A 21,535-nucleotide genomic window follows, 5' to 3' on the forward strand; every position below is an offset into this window, starting at 1 on the left:
TTTGTGGAAGGAACACCTTGCAGTCACATGGCACTGGTTCTAGACAGAATGAACCTTTACCAGCATGAATTTGGTGAAAAACAAATGGGTAACTTTGATGCTTGCGAGTGTGAGTTTCATTGGAATTGTACTTGTTCAATCAAATGGAGAGTGTGCCATCATTTTTTTGACTTGGAAATATATACATTCTCTAACCCTTTCTCTTCAACCTCTAGTTCACCCCAATTCTTGGCCCTTCCCTCAACCAGAATGTCTTGAGGGTCCTTCACTTCTTCCATGAACATTGGTAAAGCAAACTCCATCTACTTCAACAGTTTGCACATTGAACATTATCCTCACTTTGTTTCATCACATCGTCACAAGTTTTTCTCATGCAATGCAGCTTTTTCTTTCATCTTCTCTGTAGAGGTAAAGAAAAAAATATCTGCAGATGCCGGTGTCGAGGGCAATGCACAAAAATGGTAGAGAATCTCAGCCGGTCAGACAGCATTCATAAAAAATAAAAGGCAACCACTGTTTCTGGCCTCTGTTCTCCATCAGGAATGTAGAAAAATAGTCAGACACTCGATTAAAAGGGTGGGAGGGAGCAGAGGAGAAGCCAGAAGTGTACAGGCTAACAGGTAGGAGGTAATACATGGGAAGGTCGAAGAGAAAGATACTGAGAGGGAATGGGGAGAGGGTTAAGTAGAATAGCTGACGGATAGAAGTAAGGGCAGGGATGGAAAGCTGGAGAAAAGGGTACCGAGGGGTAGGGAGTGGGAGGTTAATGGGAATTGGAGATATAGCCAGTCTCCAAACAGATGGCAAAAAATAATTGGCTTCTTCAATTACCGTTAACACCCACCCCCTCTCTTTGCCTACCCACGATGAATAGCTCACTGAGTCTAAGTTGAAATAATCCAAGCCAGGAAATTCATAATCCCCAAACTGCAAATTTTCCACAATTAGTATAATGGTGGGCACAATACTATTACAGCACAAGTGACCAAAGTTTGTATCTGGCGCACTCCGTAAAGAGTTTGGACATTTTCCCCATATCTGTGTGTGTTTCATCTGGGTGCTCCAGTTTCCTCCTACCCTCCAAAAACATATGTCAGTGGTTCTCAACCTTTTTCTTTCCACTCACATACCATGTTAAGTAATCCCTATGACATCAGTGCTCTGTGATTAGTAAGGGATTGCTTAAGGTGGTATGTGAGTGGAAAGAAAAAGAAAACCACTGTTTTAATCATACTTAGTTGACCCGTTATATGCATGGTTTCAAAACTCCAAAGGAAATGGGCCAATGGGAATTTTCCTCAAGCAAAATATTTCAGTAACAATTGGATCTAGAGCAGTGATTCTCAACCTTCCCTTCTCACTCACATACCAGCTTAAGCAATCCCTTATATCACAGAGCACCGATGGCATAGGGATTACTGAAACGTGATATTTGAATGGAAAGAAAAAAGTTGAGAACAACTGACATGGGTTTTATTGGTTAATTGGTTGCATGGGTGTATTGTATAACACAACCCTAGAATTTCCACTTAAAATTTAGGTTTTGAACAATACTCACTGTATAAGACTATCCCAAGTCTCACACGTACCGCTGAGAGCTTAGTGCCCCAATAGTCCTTTACCAGCTATCCCACTGACCAGTGGAGTGAAAAAGAAAAAAAGAAAGATGCTATAAAGCGCACTACTAAATAACACAATCTTGGTTATTTAAAGTTTTGGCAATTCATTTCAAGTAATGGTGAAATACCGTCAATTACCTCCCAAAATATTCATCAAATGTTCCCAGCCGGTGCAACATAAATGCTAGCGATGTCACTTAGGCACTGGCTCTTTTACAACAACAAACATTAGGTCAAAAATATCACTTTCATCCAAAAGCTTTCATCCATATTTTCTTCAATCATTAGTTGTAACCATGATAAGGTTTTCCAGTAGCTGAAGATTAATGTTCACTCAGAGAGAGTACTGCCGTGGATGTAGGAGTAAAAACTTAAGCCTTTCCAAGAAACCCTGTCAGCTGTTGCAAATAGCAACTCTTAGCTTTATTAACTGTGCTGTTTTTTTTAAAGTATGTTAGACAGATTTATAATACATTTTTATTGTATTAATATAACATTACTATTAATCCAGCTTCTCAAATGCAAGTTTCAGTCGAAAAATATTTAATGGTAGTTATGAGACTGTTTTATGCTGACTTCAATCGCCATGTGGGGCTCTCTAAACTACAGGATATTATGGTTCAGATTTTATATTTGGCGTAGAAGATGACCCCAGGTTTTGGGGTGACATTTTAAGGTTCAAATTCCGTCTTATACATCAACATAAATAGTACTCATCCCAACCATCAATCGCTAAACATATGTCCTCTCTTCCCCAGGGTACCCAAACATCCTACCCATTGCCCTTTTGAGCCATTATATCCCCAACCAACACTAATCAATTGCAGGCCTTTTCACCGTGAGCCAGCGGCTGATCTCAGTCAGTTCTATGGTACCAATTGACAATCATCCCTCATTCCTGTACTCTCCCTGTGAATACCAGTACAAAAACTCAACCAGACTTGCCTTAAAAACTCCACATTCTCTATCCTGGCATAGTAGATAAAGTGAAAGCTTTCGCTTGTGAACACAAGTTCAACAATAACCAACTACATTGTGTTTCTCTTTCCAGTGAGTACAGTAGAATCCCCATTACCCAGAATTCAATCAACCAGAAATTCAAACAAATGGCAAAGAAAAGGGGTGATGAAATAAATAAATAATTGGCATGAATAAGACTGGGTGGATGGACCCTGCTGGGGAGTGCTGAGACTTTGTTGGACACACCCAGGTTTATTTCAGACTTGTAGCATCTGGAATTGGGCTTTGATTTTCATTTAGTTTCATTCAACACTAAGTGTGTCAAAGAGAGTGAGGACTTTGTTCTATATACTGTAGTACAGATACTCCTCCAGCATTTACCTCCTTTTAGAGGTGTTGCAAGTGGAATTAAACACTGCGTATTCCCAACTTCTGACAAGGCCATTGACGAAGCAGGTATTGATGTTTAGGCCCAGAACACAGTCCTAAAGAACACCTTCAAATGATGTACTGGGACTGAAATTATTGACCTCTGACAACTACAACTTTCATCCTTTGAGCTAATGTGACTCTCAACTTGGTTGTTTTATTTTCCCAAAAGTTCAATGTTTAAATTTATTGCAGAGTACATTCATGACAACACATATGATTGTGAGGTTCTTTTTCTGTGGGCCGGGCTGAATTTCTAATTAGCTATACTGAAAGAAAGAAAGAACTGTAAACAAGCTGATTGTGCAAATACAGAAGTACAGTATTACTGTAAACCCCTGTTATCTTAAATTCAAACAACTGGCCACCTCAAGCAACTGACAAAAATAAATTGAGGAACATAAATAACAATAATTAAGAATAAATAAATAAAAGTTTACTATTGTAAAAGTAAATGTTCTCTGATGTAACACATAAATCTTTGGCGAAGATGGCAGAAAATATTCAGCTAGCAGACTGCCTTGGTTGTTCTTTGCTCATAGCACCTGTTTAAATAAAGTTGTGTTTGAATAAAATGGCATCACCCAGGAGGATGAAGAGCTGGTTGATGCTGATTGCCGTTGGGGTGAATCTCCTGAAGTGTCTCCTTATCCCTACTTAATAAGAATCTTTATTAATATATTATTAATTATATTAGTCAGGCTTCATCAGTAAACTTGGGGGAGGAGTGGGGGTTAATTATCTATAATGTTATTGTTTGTCATTCAGGTGACTCTGTGGAGGGGAAGGAAGCTGCAGATGTAGGATTGGTTAAATGTTTTTGAACAATGTGACTGAAAATAAAGTAAAATGCTTTTTACATGCAAATGAAATTTCTTCAGTGTAAGTACAGTCTAGTATTTTTGTCTTTTAAACTGTTTATTCTTAATGCAGGTGTATTAGTTGGGCATTGTAAGAGTGAGCCTCAAGCAACTGGAAAACTCACTTATTCAGCATCTACCAAACCCCATAGGTGCCGAGCCCAGGGATTTTATAATATATGAATACAATAATAAATAATGAGTAAAACACAAGTATATAAATGAGTCTTTGAATGAGCCGATAGTTCAAGTGTCTGATAATTCAAGGGTAGCAATTATTTGTGAACCTTGATGTACAAGTCCTGTGCATCTGTACCTTCTTTCTGATGGCAGCAGCAAAAAACAGAGCATGTCCTGGTTGGTGTGGATCCTTGACGATTGCTGCTGTACTCCAATGGCAAAGTTCCATGCAGATGTGGTTGACGGTGGGGCAAATTTTGTCTATGATGTACTTGTTGAATCCAATACCTTTTGCAGGACTTTTTGCTCAGATGTATTGGTGCCCCACACCAGCTAGTCAGCACCCTTTCCATGACACATCTGTGGACATTTGCCAAGGGTATCAATGACGTACAGAATCTCTGCAAATTCCTGCAGAAGTAGAGGCGCTGACGTGCTTTCTCCACAATGGTATTAATGTGATGGGTCCACGGCAGTTCCTCTGAGAAACTAACCCCCAGGAGTTTAAAGTTGCTGACCTTCTCCACCTTCTGATTCCCAATAATGTTTTTTTAGAGTGCAATGTCGGGGAAATCGCTGAAAAAAATTACATAATTAACCAAATTACTGACCGTGTGGTCGTTCACACTGGGTGCTTTTTTGGACTGAAAGTACCTGATTCCCAATGGTTGGTTGTGCAGTAGAATGGATGACTGTCAACTAATTTTTTTGGTTCAATTGACACGCAGGTTTCCTTCAAAAAGTTGTAGGGGTCCTGCAGGATAAATCGCAGGTCAGGAATTGACTTAAAACTCCTGCACATTCCTTTTAAGTCTGCCCGTGCAAAATTCCTTGATGGTGCCATTACATGCCTGCAGTCTAAAAACCATTAAAGATGATTGGATTGTGTATGTCTGGTTTTCCTTTCCCAATGTCATTGGTCTTGATGACATTGAATGAGAAGTTGTTAGTACACCATTCAACCAAGTTTTAAATCTCTCTCATATATGCTGAGTCACTGTCTCTTTTTATACAGCCCACTATGGTGCTATTGTATCAGGCGTTGTTGTTGTTGTACTGAGTCACACAGTTATAGGTGGAAAGTGAGCAGAGCAGGGGGCTAAATATGCAGCCCTTTGGTGCTTCAATGCTAACTGAGACGGGAGGAGATGTTTTTTACCAATATGCCCTGACTAGGGTTTGGTGGTGAGGAAATCCAAGATCGAAATGCACAGAGGTGTGTTGAGGCCCAGATTTTGGAGTTTTCCCTTTAATGTCCATTGCCTACAGTTTTACCAGTGTTATTTGATCCCACAATTGGTCAAATACTGCCTTGATATCAATGGCATTCACTCTCATCTCTGCTCCGGAATTTCCCTTTGTTGAAGAGAGACAAGAGTTCCGGAACTGAAGTGAAACTGAGCATGTGTGACTAAATGAATGCTGTGAATTAGTGCTGCACTCTCAATAAAAACTTCCATTGTGTTAATAATGATTGAGGATAGATTGATTGGATTGTGAATATCCAGGAATTTATCCTTTCTTTTTAATGAACAGGACCTAACTGAGCAATTTTCCGTGCTCCTGGGTGAATTGCCAGAAATATCTCTAAAACATTATAAAGCATGACATCAGAAAACATTTGATTGACATCTGTGATGTTGTTTTAGAATGAAATGTTAGCCAATTGTGCGTGGCAAGTGAACCCAAGCATCTCTCAGTGTAAACATGGCATCCTGAGAATGTTCAACATCATCCTGCTTGAAATGTTGTACTTGAAGAGACTTCCCTGCCAAAATAGGTGCTGGACGTTTTTGTTTTATTACTTTCCCGGTAAAGATAAGAACATTGAAGATGCAGTGTTATAAATATTTTCTTCATCTTATTTATTCAATAATGTGTGCATATCAATTTTTCATATTTCACATTTATTTCTCATTTGTTATCCCAGATTTTTTTTTTCCTGAAAGTATCCAGAGATTGTTTTAAGTTTTAAACATTCAAAGCTTGCCTACTTTCACTTCCAATGCAGTTATCTTTTGGTGAAACCTGCCATTATAATTAAAGATCGCATAGCATTTTGTGTCTCACAGGATCTTCTTGTATCTGCAGGCACAGTGAGCATCTATTTGAATTGACAGAATATTCATGATAAATCTACTGTTTAAATATTTAATTGACTTTTATGAAGTTGAAATTTGTATTAAATATTCAATATCAAAACTATTAATGAACTCTGGAATAATAGATTTCCACTCATTGCAGATTCTTTCACAATACTGCTAAAGGGGTAAATCCAAGTCTAATTACATCATTGAATACATCTTGCACCATCTTTACCTGTGAGATCTCATTATCAACTGAATCAGCATGACAGCTGGATGGTCCATTGTATGGAAAGAAGAAAAGGCCACACTAGACCAGTAACCAATTTTACAACAACATTAACCACTGCTTGTAGTCTGTGTCTGATGTTATCCAAGATTCAAGATCTTGAATGGAAAGGATTCATTTTGCAACTAAATTCAGTGTGGACCTGGTTGATCAACTTCCACTCTGCCCATCCAACAGAAAGGTTTCCTGGGCACTGTCCGAAAACCTGATATGCCTAAGACTGGGAGAGTGTGCTTTCCCTGCAGTAGATAGAGGAATGGTTGTTGGATTCCAGTGTACCCTTTTACAGTTGATTGGTCCAGACTTCAGGGAAGTGTATCATGCTCCATGCAAACCATCTGCATAGTCCATGATTACAGCCTCACTCGGAATGGTTATTAGTGCACACCCCAATCCTCAAACCTATTGATGAGTAGAAGAAATATTTCTGACTGAAACACCAAGATCCGCAGATGCTGTGATTGCAGTAAAAAACACGTAGAAATGCTGTCGGTTTTGAAGGATCCATAGGAGGTAAAGATATATTACAGATGTTTCAGGCCTGAGGCCTTCCTCAAGGAACAAGCAAGGAACAGGAAGGTCTAAGAATGAAAACTTACTATCAAATTGATCAGCAAACTCCAAAACCTGTGATTTACTGCGTAATTGGGCCCTGGATTTCCTCACCTCCAGACCACAATCTGTGGGGCTTGGTAAGAACATCTCGTCCATAATCTCCATCTGTACCAGATCACCACAGGGCTGAGATCTTAGCCCCCTTCTCTACTTATTTTATACCTATGCTTGTGTCACTCGGTAAGAGAATAACACCATCTACAACTTTGTCGATGATACCGCAGTAGTGGGTTTTATATAAAAGGCGATAAGTCAGCAATACAGGAGGGAGATTGAAAACTTGGCTGAATGGTACACAAACAACACCCTTGCACTCAATGTCACTAAAACCAGGGAGCTGATTGTAAGGGAAAACCAATGGTATACAATCCAGTGATCATAGGTGTTTTCCATAATCTATCAAAAATGTTCAATATAGATTTAACTCCAAATTCTTTGGTGGCCTCTTCAGTACAACAGGAGGGAATGGTTCTTCTTTGTCTTTGGCTCAGAGTCACGCAATTTCTTTTGTCTCTCTTTTGGTGAAGCGTGCAATTTTACTTAAATGGAAGGATGCTGCCCCACCTACTCATGATCAATGAATAATTCAGATACAAGATTTTAGACATTATGGGGATCATTTAGGACTCACTATCTTCCTTTATAATTTTATCTCAATGTCATTAAATTGTCTGACTTGTATCTTTTCCACATTCCTTATATTAATTATTTTTAATGTTTGTTTTTCTTTTAATCATAATCATACATAACATCTGGCAACACAATTAGGCAATGGACTTGAGCTTTATTCCTTTACTATTTTCTTCTTTCATATTATTAGAGGTTTTTTTAATAAAAAAAGTTATGTACTATTTAGAATATGAATTATGGATATGATTTACAATTTATGCATGTCAGTTATATATGGAATATCTTATTTAGTTTTTGCAACTGTCCATACTATCTTATTGAATTGTACCCTTTTTGTTTGCATAAATTCTTTAGTAAATCAATTTAAAAAAATTAAAAAGGAAGAAACATAAAATTGTATGCCAGGAGCACACAAAAGCCCAGTGATAATGCCGAATCAAAATCCTCTTAAATGCTTCTCGCATCAAGTACCTCCACAACATTTAGGGTAGCCTACGGATCCTTGCTGATCTTATTGGCCTCCTCAGAATCCACGGAAATGGCATCTTTGACCCTGAGAGACTGCCTAAAAATCAAGTGTTTCTCAGTCATAAGGTTATAGATTCAAGTTCTATTTCGCAGCAAGAGCATATCGTTCTGGTGTGGAGTATTGCTTTCTCCAGGTGTGGTGTTTAAATGGTAATGTTAGTCCAAGGCCAATTACTCACATTAAATAATAAGATCAAATGTATTGTTTTAAGTGAAATCATGTTCTCTTGGTGACCTTGCCAACTCTCTGATTTACTTCACTTACATACATACATACAGTATAGTAACAGGCCATTTTGGGCCGTTCTGCCCAATTCATACCAAATTAACCTACACTTTTGGTACATTTTGAATGATGGGAGGAAACCAGAGCCCCCAGGGAAAACCCATGCAGATACAGGGAGAACATATCAACTCCTTACAGATAGCGTGGGATTCAAACCCCAGTCCTGATTGCTGGCACTGTAAAGGCGTTGCACTAACTGCTCCGCTAACTTAAACAATTAGTTCACTCATTTGCTCCTCAAAGGTTCATGCCATAGAGTTACACAGAGTGGAAACAACTCCTCAGCACACCCAGCCCATTGCTCATGTTTCTGTCCCATTTTTTCTTGCTGTTTGATGCCAACACCAATTTCATTTTTCTTCTTAAATATCAGCATTGCAATAGATTTCTACCAGTCCTCTGGCACTATAAGATTTTCTGTGGAACTATTAAAAAATGCATAATAATGCCTTTCAAATCTCTTCCCCAGATTATTTAAAAATTCATGGTTCATTCTATGACAGGATTTTTTTTCTCTTTTATGTTTGAGTCTTTTGTTTAATATTCACCTCTTTGTACATTAAATGCTTATTTCTTTCCAACTTTCATCTTCTGACAGTCTCTTTCTCATCACACAGATGGCCAGGTGTAGAAGCAAGTTTTTTTTGGTAAATTTCTGCTATTATTCCACTTTTTCCATATGTTAGATGCCCTATTCCTGCACTAGCTTTCTATAACCTTTTTTTAATGTATACCCTTGTGAAATTGTCTAATATTTGTTTTGATGTTTCTTGATAATTTAAATTCACTGTTCATCACAAACTTCCTCATTCCACAACTGTGAAGTTAACAGAGGTAGAAAAGAATATGGACCAAATGCAGGCAATGGATGAGCACAGAATGACAACTTGGTTGGTATTGGACGAATTGGGCCAAAGGACCTGATCCCTGCAGTCTTACTCTATGATTCCATGACTCCCATAAACACTGAGGAAGTACAGGTTTGCTTAGTTTGGCTGTTATTTAGCCAAACTCTTCGCTTTAGTGTACTCAGAGGTTCACACGTCATTCAGGATGGACTTTTCTAATGCCCCAGCAAGATTAGTTTCACAACTAACAGGTCAGCACCAAAGGAGTGGGTGGGCATTCATGGGCATTGTTCGCCCAGATGAGATATTGTGACCCACCTCCCCCCTTCCCCACCAGCAGCATCACTAGCTTTTCCCCTGATCCTCTTGCTGTGAGATCGAGAAGCATCACCCCCATCCTCCAATGAGAGCTTCGAGCTGCAACCATTGAAATTCAAATCCTGAGCATCAACAACTGCCCCTACATGTCGACTAATCTACAATTGAGTGCTCGGCTGTCTTCTTGGCTGCAGACTGGCTGTCAGGCTATGAACGAGCAATCTGGTGGGAAAGAGCCCAGGCTGTTGGAGAGACAGTGATGGTACTGACATCATAGACTATGTCAGTGGTGTGATACTCATAGAGCCTGGGTTGTTAGTGCAGCAGGGATGGTGCTGACAGGACAGGCAGCCTCACGTTGTTATACCCACAGATTTTCCCCTTGGATTTGTCCCGACAATTTGGACTTTCCCCTGTAGCAGATCAAGAAGTCACAATGTAAATTCAGTACTTGCAACGTGAAATCACTCATGGATGTCCCCAACAGAGGGTGGCCCAGTCAGTGCTGCTTTAGCCAAGAAGGCAAAAAGTTGGACATTGACATTACGTCCCCGTGTCAGGGGTTCAGGAGAATATCAAATGAAGGAAGAAGGGGATGAACACATTTTGGAAAGGTAATCTGGAAGAAGATCTTGATCTTCTCAGGGTTAGAATAATTATCTCCAACCTTCCTCCACACCTTTCTGAGTGAGTTTTCACTGTGCCCCCCACAGTTACCCTAATGTCCCTTGCTAAGACTTGTTCTTACGCTGACCCTGGCAACCAAACATGACGCAAGCCATTTATATCCATTGATATATATTACTGACTCGTCCACAATTTTGCTCCCAAGCTTGACTGAACATCAACAAAAAAAGCACTTCATTGATGAGCACTCAAAGCTGCCTCAGTTGCAAGGTTTGTTTCTCTTTATGTCGCAGGCCATCAGCTTGCCCTTCTTTTTATTACTCCTTTTTTCTCCTGTTTGTCTGCCATATGACATCTCAACAACAGCGTTGCAAATTGTTGCAAAGTTTCTTTAGGAAATGTCAAGCACTACGAAAAGCTGTCATAGCAATATAAAAGGGACTGTTATTAACATTGTTGCAGTTGGATTCCTAACTTTTTAAGGTGTGACTTCTTGAACAAAACAACTGAGCTGTGCAAAAATAAGAGTAATTGTGCTTTGTAACTGGAATGCAGTTTGCACTTGAATCTAATGTCAGATTGAGGCTTCTATGATGGCTGGTGTTGCTCTTGATTTACCTGCATATGCACTGGGCTGCATTTTATTGTGCCAACGCAGCCCTGAGGCAACTGTATTAGGGCAAGGAAACAAGGATATACTTCATTTCATTGCAACTTAAATTCAACATTGTTAAATGTGAGTCCGTGTTTGCCTTTGCAGCGACCTCTGACTCATTTCAACAATCAAGCTACTTGCAGTGGCTCTGTTGTAGCAGAAGGATGCTGAAGAGTCATGGCTTCGAGAACAATTCCAGACTGCCTCTGCACTAAGGAACTTGCAGCTGTTTTTGGTTCACATCTTGCATCTTCCCCTCAGAGACAGGGATTAAGAATGGCTTTGTTATTGGCTATTACGACTTGCATACATGTACTATTCCTGTACAGGATCTGGTTATTGACATTTTTATTGGCCTGCCCCGATTTGTGATGGTGAGAGATCTTCTTGAATGAGATCCCATCATCAGACATATCTTCCCCTCTGCTCTCCTCTCCTCAGGGACAACTCCCTCTGTGACTCCCTCATCCATTTCTCCCTTCTCCCTTCTTGGAACTTACCTCTGTGACTGCAAACACAACTCCCCCCCCCCCCCACCACCCCACACCCCACTGTCCACCATAATTCTAGGCGCAAAAGGTCCATCCAAGCAATCTTCCACTTGTGAATCTGCAGGGGTCATTTACTGCATCCGTTGTGGCCTCCTCTACATCAGACAGACTGGGAGATTGCTTCATTGAGCAGCTTCATTCTTTGTGCTGCAATAGTGGGTATCATCCAGTGGCCACCCATTTCAATTCCCCATCCCATTCCCTTCCTGATAAGTCTGTCCGTGGTCTCATGTACTTCCAGACTGAGACCATCTGCAAATTAGAGAAACAAAACCTTGTATTCCGTCTGGGCACCATCTAACTAGAAAGCATTAACATAAACTTCTCCGGTTTTCCTTAACCCACCCTCCCCACCCATCTCTCCCCTTCCCCTATAACTATGCCTCCTTTCCCCCAGCTCTGTTGCTCTCTCTCACTCTTTTCCTTTCTCTCTGTCTCCTTTCCTGTAGCTCTGCATTCACAGAGCCACCCTGCTCTCCTAATTGATCCTTACATTTCCTCTTCTATCTATGTCCAGTTATTGCCATTTGCCTGTTGGCCTTGTTGGACTCTGGCTTTAATTTATTTACTCTTAATTTAGTCTATGTGTGAACTGAGTCCAGCGCGTTCGTTGAATGAAGTGATAGGAGAAGGTATTCGGTTCAACAGTCAGTTTATTACACCACACAGCACAGCACAGCACAAGAATAAAACTTAACAGAGCTCTGGGTCAGTCTGTTAGTTCATAGGTCACCTGCCAGTGAGCTACTCCCCGAGACTGACCCCTATTGTCCAGTTGGCACAGTTTATATAGGTCAATCTTATCACACAGAACAAAAGTTGTTTTCCCTGCTAGATCTTTTTGCATAAGGGTTATCACAAGTCATCTCCTGTTTTGCAGATTTCTGGGGTGTAGCATTCCCATGTTAATCCTCCAGGCCAGACTATCCTGTTGTTTAGATCTGAAATTAATTCATCCCCAGATATTTCTAATCACCATTCGGTCCCTGTCTGGCCAATTTCTGCTGTTCTCTTTAACACCTCCTCGTGCCTTAATCTTCCTCCTAGACTGGTTTTCCATTCCCTTTGATTCTTGCGGGCCATTCTTTGTTCTGATCTGGCCTGTGTCTCCTGTGCTACTTCCCACCTCCTTCAGTTGAGCATTCCTCCTAAATCGTTTTATGCATATCCTCTCCCTGTATCTTGGGAGCAGCCAATTTTGTTCAGCCAACTTTGCTCCATGCTGTGACAGCCACTTAGCCACATTCCTCTTTCCCTGACTCATGCAGTACAAATAAACTTATTGATTAATCATTTATTTCATAATGTTTTAACCCCTAGATTCCAACAGCCTGTGCTTATCCCCCTGCCGTTCTTTCCCTCGTACACCAGCCTTTGTATTCAGGCTCCTGCCTGCTTTTACTCAAACCTTAAAGAAGGGCTGAGGCCTGAAACATTGGCTGTATATCTTTACCTCCTGTGTTAACTGGTGAGTTCCTCCAGCATTTTTGTGTTTTTACTATGGCCTTGTTCAATGACTGATTCTCATAAGAACAAATTACTGGGACTGGGATTCATGAGGGTGATGATGGCAAGTCGTGCTTCCAGATAGCTTTGGGTATTAACAGTTTCCTACTCATAATGGAGTTCCAGTACTGGATGCTCAGGATCAACACCGAAATAAACCATTCAGATGCAGATGTTACAATTGCACGGGAGATGAAACACAGACACTCACTGATTCTGGAAGGATTCTCTTTTCTTTCTTTGTCTCTTATTAGTGGGAATGCCAAGCTTATGATGCCTCTTTGTATGCCTTACAGGAAACAAAAGTTAAATAAGGTTGTGCATTGTATACATGACAATAAAGGAATATTAAATCAAAGCAATCAGCCTGGTCAAGGCACACTCAGTTTAGTGAAGGCGTATTCAGTTTAGTGAAGGTGTACTCTGCCTGGTGAAGGCGTACTCAGTTTAGTGAAGGAGTACTCTGCCTGGTGAAGGTGTACTCTGCCTGGTGAAGGCGTACTTAGCCTGGTGAAGGGGTACTCAGTTTAGTGAAGGTGTACTCTGCCTGGTGAAGGCATACTCAGTTTAGTGAAGGTGTACTCAGCCTGATGAAGGCGTACTCAGTTTAGTGAAGGTGTACTCTGCCTGGTGAAGGTGTACTCTGCCTGGTGAAGGCGTACTCAGCCTGATGAAGGCATACTCAGTTTAGTGAAGGCGTACTCAGCCTGATGAAGGCGTACTCAGTTTAGTGAAGGTTTACTCTGCCTGGTGAAGGTGTACTCTGCCTGGTGAAGGAGTACTCTGCCTGGTGAAGGTGTACTCTGCCTGGTGAAGGTGTACTCTGCCTGGTGAAGGAGTACTCTGCCTGGTGAAGGCGTATTCAGCCTGGTGAAGGCGTATTCAGTTTAGTGAAGGTGTACTCAGCCTGATGAAGGCGTACTCAGTTTAGTGAAGGTGTACTCAGTTTAGTGAAGGCGTACTCAGTTTAGTGAAGGCGTACTCAGCCTGGTGAAGGTGTACTCAGTTTAGTGAAGGCGTACTCAGCCTGGTGAAAGCGTACTCAGTTTAATGAAGGTTTACTCTGCCTGATGAAGGTGTACTCAGTTTAGTGAAGGCGTACTCATTTTAGTGAAGGTGTACTCAGTTTAGTGAAGGCGTACTCAGCCTGATGAAGGTGTACTCAGTTTAGTGAAGGTGTACTCTGCCTGGTGAAGGTGTACTCTGCCTGGTGAAGGAGTACTCTGCCTGGTGAAGGCGTATTCAGCCTGGTGAAGGCGTATTCAGTTTAGTGAAGGTGTACTCAGCCTGATGAAGGCGTACTCAGTTTAGTGAAGGTGTACTCAGTTTAGTGAAGGCGTACTCAGCCTGATGAAGGTGTACTCAGTTTAGTGAAGGTGTACTCTGCCTGGTGAAGGTGTACTCTGCCTGGTGAAGGAGTACTCTGCCTGGTGAAGGCGTATTCAGCCTGGTGAAGGCGTATTCAGTTTAGTGAAGGTGTACTCAGCCTGATGAAGGCGTACTCAGTTTAGTGAAGGTGTACTCAGTTTAGTGAAGGTGTACTCAGTTTAGTGAAGGCGTACTCAGCCTGGTGAAAGCGTACTCAGTTTAATGAAGGTTTACTCTGCCTGATGAAGGTGTACTCAGTTTAGTGAAGGCGTACTCATTTTAGTGAAGGCGTACTCAGTTTAGTGAAGGCGTACTTAGCCTGATGAAGGTGTACTTAGTTTAGTGAAGGTGTACTCTGCCTGGTGAAGGTGTACTCTGCCTGGTGAAGGCGTACTCTGCCTGGTGAAGACGTACTTAGCCTGATGAAGGTGTACTCAGTTTAGTGAAGGTGTACTCTGCTGGTTAAAGTGTACTCTGCCTTGTGAAGTTGTACTCTGCTTTGTGAAGGTGTATTCAGTTTAGTGAAGGTGTACTCAGTCTGGTTAAGGTGTACTCACAGAGTTGTTGAGCAGGATGTTTTGGGAGTTTGATGCTGCAACAATGAAAGATCATATTCAGATTTCTGATTTCTTGTCAGAGTACATAGAAGACATCATATACTGCCCTGAGATTCTTTTATCTACAGGGGAAGCAGAATTACCTCTTCTTTGTAGTAGAACAAAGTACTGTGCACAGTGTATTCGTGTAAACCAATAAAGAATGGTATACAGATAACAAACATGAACAAACAAGAAAGAGTCCTTAAATAAGTCACTGATTGAGTTTATTGTTGAGGGGTCTGATGGTGGAGGGGTAGCAGCTGTTCCTGAACCTGGTGGTGTGAGTTTTGTGGCACCGATAACCTCTTTACTCTTGCAATGTATCCAAATTTGAAATCCATAGATGGCTTTGGGTGCAGATCTCAAATGTGCCTTGGCAAAAAAAAAAACACCTGTTTTGCACTTATGGAAATAAGAATGAGAGTATATTATCTATTATTATATGCCTTAGTTCAAAGTACAGATGCACTGAAGTACTTGCCACACCGGTACTTAAGTCACATCAAAAATAATAGTACGGTGTGCATAGTGGTGTAAATTGGGTGGCTTGAACATTTGGGGCCCAATTGGCATGATACAGTGTAGTATGTCTAAATATAATTTAAAAATTTAAAATTATAATAATAAATAATATAATGGCATGAATTCAATTACCACAATATGCCATCAGTCAGAAAAAAGAGATGATACATATAAAAGGATAAATAAATATTTAATAATTTTAATAGACAGCTCCCACTACAGCCAGGGTGGCGAAGTCCGTACTTCCGTGAACAGAGAGTTCATCATCTAAGTGCTTTGGCCTGGATGTGCTGAGCTCTTTGAGTTGTTATGAGCCCAAAGGACCACAAAACTCAGCAGCAATAGATATTCACCAAGATAAATGGTTACTTAAACCAAAGTTGCTTTTAATTTTCTTTAAACATGAAAACAGAATCACACTTCAACTTATCACAATCAACTTAACTACCTAACTTAATCTCCTTCTAATTCTAAGCACACATGTATGTAATGTGCAAGTTCAGAAAAGTTCTTGATTCACAGTCCAATCTCACTTCCCATTCACTGGTTGCAGGCAATTCTTATACTGTGCACAGAATTTAACGTTTATGAAGTTCACCAGGCTTTGGTGCTTGAAAGGTAAATGGTAACAGCTCAGGAAGGTTCTTGTCAGTTTTCAGAGAGAGATTTGTTGTTCACTGGACACCCACAGCTGATTCCTTTTATTCAGCCACTTCAGTGCCTTGCCAAAGAAACTTGCCCCCTCAGGGTTTCTCAGATAATAACCTCTTTCTTTCAGGTCACCACAGAGTTCTTTTTTGTTCCAATATGCTCCAATATTTTAAATGAGATCTGTTTTGAAATCTTTGTATGTGACCTACACTAAAAACCTGCCCCAGTTTATCTCCCAAAATCATATCTATGTACAACAGAATCTGTCTCCGAATGTTGTTTGGAACTCCACACATCCAGTGGAAGAAGAGAATTCAGTTATATACCTGGCTTATTCATGAAAAGTCTCTTTGGAGTTTTGAGGAGATTGCTGTGGACTGACATTCATATTTCGATACTTTTCAAAGGAAGTAATTTTAGGTCACAAAGCACTCCCATTCCCTCATTCATTTTCCCACTCTCTCCATATTCTGCCATTTCCTTGCTGCAATTTGCAGTGGTCGATTCACCTACCACCATGCATGGTTTTGGAATAAGGGGCGATAGGGTATTCCTTCGAGGAAACCCACACACTCGCAAAGAGTGTACAATCTGTACACAGCAGCAGAGGACAGGATTGAATCCTGTTTGCAGCAGAGGACAGGATTGAATCCTGTTTGCTGACAGTGTGTGGTGGAGCTTCACTCACTCACCACTGTGCCACCCCAGGTCGAGCATAGCTGTCATTTGGCACTGACCGGCCCATGTATGATTGCTTTCTGTACCTTGCTGTGTACTGGCATGGTCTGCTATTTTTTGGACTATTTTATTTTAATTTTTCCAAGATTCATATAGAACATTATTACATAGTATTTTAAAATCACCAAGTCTCATATGATTGCACAAATCTCACCACCCCCTCCCCTCCAACTTCCAACTGCTAACGCTAAAAAAAGGTCCAAAAAAGAAGGGGTGTTTGAGCATTAATTAGTCCACACCTTCAGCTTGAGGAATTCAGCTATTAACCTAACTATATTATTTAAAACTTTTCAGAGAAGTTAATTATATCCTTAAACCAGTATGATTCAAATAAGGTTGCCACATTTTAACAAACCCTTCATATTTCGTTCTAAGATTATAAGTTATCCTTTCCAGGGGGACACAATTTCCATTTCCATATGGCATGGTCTGCTTTATTCTAAGAAAATGATCGAGATGGAATTGAGCATTCTGTATTCATCAGCACACAATCCCCTCCTGACCTTTGATAGAAGGAAGGCATCCTTGAAACAGTTGCAGCTGGATGAATGCTACTCTCGCAGCCATGGCTCGGGGCTGGGATGATTGAAGGCCAATAACTACAGCCAAGATCTTTTCTGTGCAGTTTTACTCCAGCCAGTAAAGCATTTCCCTCTTGATGCCCATTGACTCCTGCTTTATGAGGCCTGCTTGCTTCTACATTCAGCCAAAGGCTGTCTGGCTCTCATGGGAGTCACTCATTTCTTGCTTCAGAAATTCAGTTCTCCTCATGCATGAATCAAGGTTATAGTGAGGTCTGGGGCTGACAAAATCAGTTCAGAAATCAGGTACTTCCATGGTACTGCAGATTACATTCTGTAACTAGCCATGGCAGGGATATTGATAAAGGTTCTAATGCCACAAGACCAATTAAGAACAACTTTTCTTAACAGATATTAGAGCATCAAATGGCAACTATGAACATATCACAAAACTACAAAGCAAGATTAGAGAAAATTACTGAGATGACTTTCTCTTCTCCAAATGTTATTTCAGATTTCAGATTTATTGTCAGAGTACATACATCACTTCACATACAACCCTGAGATTCTTTTTTCCTGAAGGCACAGCAAAATTGTCATTAATTGGTAGAGCAAAAAATAAACTATACACAGCATGAACATGTAAACAATACAAACAACAAATGTAAACAAACTGACTGTGCAATACAGGAAGAGGAAAGAAAATCAATCAATTGCACAAGTAAGAGTCCTTAAATGAGCTCCAGGTTGAGTTTATGGTTGAGGAGTCGAATGGTAGAGGGGTAGTAGGTGTTCTTGAACTGGGTGGTGTTGGTCTAGTGGCACCAGTAGCGAGAACAGAGCTTGTGCTGGATGGCATGGGTCTTTGATGCCCTCCGACGGCAGCGTTGAGAAGACTTGATTATGCAAGTGACCGAACCTCTTCAATAGTGTAGGCTATGGAGAGGGAATGGTCGGTATGATGAAAAGCTCCAGCCAGAAACATTGAATATTCTTTTTCACAGCCCACTGAGTTCCTCCAACAGATTGTGTTCAGCATGGAAATGAGCAAGTTTTAGCCAAAGAGTCTCCCTTAAGCAGATGAACATACCATTTATTAATAACATACAGATTCAAACCAAATTATTCTTTGCATTGTGGTTAATGAACATTCTTTTGATTTCCCAATGTTTAACAATAGACTGTGATACTTACTTAAATGTAAATTAGTTGGTCCTTTGACTTCTTAGAAATTACCTTATTACTGTCAAAGCTGCACAAACAGAGTAAAACTAATCGAAGGAAACTATAAATTATGCATCACTTCAATCTTTAGCATACTCAGTTGAATGGAATTATTTTTCCCCTTGATATTTTATTCATTGAAATATGTTGGGTTTATCTTCTTGCATTTCTGAATTGGTGTTAGAATTATATTGCATGGAAACAGACCTTCTGGTCTGTGAACTGTCGCCTAATATGGTAATTACTTTTGCCTTCCTTTGACCCATATCCTCTTCCTTTCCTATCCATGTACCCATCTACATGCCTTTTAAACTTTATAATTGTACCCACCTTGACTACCAGGAGCTGATTTGCACCACCCTTTCTGTGAACAGTTGCCTCTCAGGTTCCCTTTATTTCTTTCACTTCTCACCATTAACCTTTACCCTCTAATTTTCAACTCTTCTACCCAATGAAAAAGATTCTGTGTATCTATACTCCTCATGATTATCTGAACCTCTCTAAGATCACCCCTTTGATGCTCCAGTTATAAAAGTTAGAGCCTAATCAGCGCCTCCAGTCTGAGCAAAATCCATGGGAATTTTTGCTGTGTTCTTTCCAATGTAATGGCATCCTTAATATAATAAGGCAACCAGAATGACACACAAATGTGGTCCAAATGTGGTGCTTTATACTATTATAACATAAAATCCTGACTGAAGAATACAAGAATGCCCATCCCCTTGGTGACAAACCTGATCACTTTTTTGCCACTTTCGAAGAACCACGTACTTGGATTCCTACATCCTGTTTTTCTACATATTGTCCAGGGCCCTACTATTTACTGTGTCAGTCCTGCCCATATCAACTTTCCAAAAAGCAATGTCTTGAACTTGTGCAAATTAAATTCCATCAGATTTTACTTGGTCCATTTTCCAATTCGTTGAGTTCCTGAAATAATCTTACACATGCATTTTCTCTGTCCACTAGACCCACAATTTTCCAGTCATCCATTGATATGAATGAACAAAAGTGAATAAGATGGTGTTGATAAGTCTTTATGGGGCCCTGGTGAGACCTCATTTTGAGTACTAAGGGCAGAATTAAGGCCCTTTATCTTGGAAGGGATGTACTGATGTTGGAGAGAATTCAGAGAAGATTTACAAGGATAATTCCTGGAAGGCAAGGGTTAAGATATGAAGAGTGTTTATTGGCTCTTCTTCCATATAAATTGGAGTATAGAAGAATGAGAGTGGATCTCATCGAAGTATTTTGAATGCTGGAAGGGTTGGACAGAGAAGATGTGAACAAGATGTTTCCCTTGGTGGGTGAGTCCAGGACAAGAGGGCACAATCTTGGAATTAGAGGGTACTCATTTCATACAGAAATGAGGAGAAATTTCTTTAGCCAGAGGATTGTGGATTTGTGGAATTCGTTGCCACATACAGCTGTGGAGGCCCGATCACTGGGGGAGTTTAAGGAGGAGATTGATTAATTAATTAGTCAGGGTAACAAGAGATATGGGGAAAAGGCCAGAAATTGAAACTAGATGGAGTGTTGGAGCAGACTCAATGGGCTGAATGGTCTACTTCTGTTCCTTGATCTTGTGAAGTAGACTAGTTCCTGCAGTATAACATTCAAGGCTCCAATATCAAAATTCCAGTAACATCCCATGAGATTAAGTTTGGATATATCATCTAAATGTATATACTGTACATAACCTGCTGAAACACCATTTCTCCAGTTCACAGTGCACACACAGGCCAAAGGATATAATTTAAAATAAATATATATTTATATAAATATTTTGGGATAATTTACTCTGTTAAAAGGTAGTGTTTATCAATCTCACAACCAGCAGGAAGAAGCTAATTTCCAGCCTAATGTCAATGCTCCTATACCTCCTTTTTTAATTTTTTTAATTTTTAAAACAATTTTCACACTGTGAACAATATCAATTAAAATACATGCAAACATTTCCCTCTTAAATATACAGTGGCATTTTCTCCACTTTTTTTCCCCCTACCTTCCCTCCTCCCTTCCCAACCCCCTCCAATCCCATTAAATGTTCAACATATACAATACAATAAAACCGTTAAACAATGTCATCACACAATGAAAATAAACAGGAAAATTGTGTCATCTACGTTTACACACTGGATCAAGTCATTTTGTCTTCTTATCATTTTACCATTTTAGGGGGTGAAGGTCTGAGGTAAGCCCTCTCTGTTAAGTTCCATGTACAGTTCCCAAATTTGTTCAAATAATGTGAATTTATTTTTTAAATTATATGTTATTTTTTCCAATGGAATACATTGATTTATTTCTATGTACCATTGCTGTACTCTCAGGCATGTAATCAGTTTCTGATTTCCAAGTTGACATTATACATTTTTTTGCTACAGCTAAGGCTATCATTATAAATCTTTTTTGTGCTTCATCCAGCTTGAGGCCTAATTCTTTACTTCTTATATTACTTAGAAGAAAGATCTCTGGATTTTTTGGTATGTGGCTTTTTGTGATTTTATTTAATATCTGATTTAGATCTTCCCAAAACTTTTCCACTTTCTCACATACCCAAATTGCATGTACTGTTGTTCCCATTTCCTTCTTACAGTGAAAACATCTATCTGATAATGCTGGATCCCATTTTTCTAACTTTTGGGGTGTGATATATAACCTGTATAACCAATTATACTGTATCATACGTAACCTTGTGTTTATTATTTTCTTCATAGTTCCAGAGCATAACTTTTCCCATGTTTCAATTTTTATCTTTGTTTAAATCTTTTTCCCACTTTTGTTTGGGTTTATAGTTTATTTCATAATTTTCCTTCTCTTGCAGCTTGATGTACATGTTCATTATAAATCTTTTTATTATCATTGTTTCTGTAATCACATATTCAAAGCTGTTTCCTTCTGATAATCTCAACCTATTTCCTAATTTA

Source organism: Narcine bancroftii, chromosome 8, assembly GCF_036971445.1.
Source record: "Narcine bancroftii isolate sNarBan1 chromosome 8, sNarBan1.hap1, whole genome shotgun sequence".
Taxonomy (NCBI): Eukaryota; Metazoa; Chordata; class Chondrichthyes; order Torpediniformes; family Narcinidae; genus Narcine; species Narcine bancroftii.